Consider the following 715-nt stretch of genomic DNA (forward strand, 5'->3'; position numbering starts at 1 on the left):
TTCGAACCACATGTTGAGTAACTCTTTATTAATTTCAATTTTTAAAGAATAATACAACTGTTTAAAATAATTAAAATGTTTGTTTAAATTCCATCTACGTTCGTTAACCCCTACTTTAATGTTGTATTATTAATTGTTGGAAGATGTAAAAGCTTACGTTCAAATATATTTTGAGATATCCATTGATGTATAATAGTAATAAAACCCATTAGTATAAGGTTATTGAAACACAAGTGCGTAGGTTTGTAAGCACGTATACGAAAACGTCACATTGTTCCAAAACAAGTTTTTACTTTGTATGATAACATGGATAGAAAATACACTAATTTGACAGCTATTATTATGCAACAATGAATATGACATTATTTAATTGAATACCCTCAACATATACCCACTCTATTATTCAGTCACCTTTGTGAAACCAGGACAATAGTCTGTCTTAAGCCAATAATGATATATTTTTGTAACTATAATAAAAGTCAAAAGTACTTTTTGTATTAAGTGTTACGCAAATAATATTAATATAGTTGATGGTACATATTAGTAGTATACACAAACTCAACAACATCATTGAGTTTTTTTGTTTTATATTTACAATAGCATTAGAACTACTTTTAGTTTAAGTGCGTTATAGATTTTAATTTTAATAACAAAATAATATAACCAATTTTCAAATCGAATATTATTGAAATAAAATATTTTTTAAATTTTAAAT

The sequence above is a fragment of the Rhopalosiphum maidis genome, chromosome 1 (genome assembly GCF_003676215.2).
Source record: "Rhopalosiphum maidis isolate BTI-1 chromosome 1, ASM367621v3, whole genome shotgun sequence".
In the NCBI taxonomy this organism is placed as follows: domain Eukaryota; kingdom Metazoa; phylum Arthropoda; class Insecta; order Hemiptera; family Aphididae; genus Rhopalosiphum; species Rhopalosiphum maidis.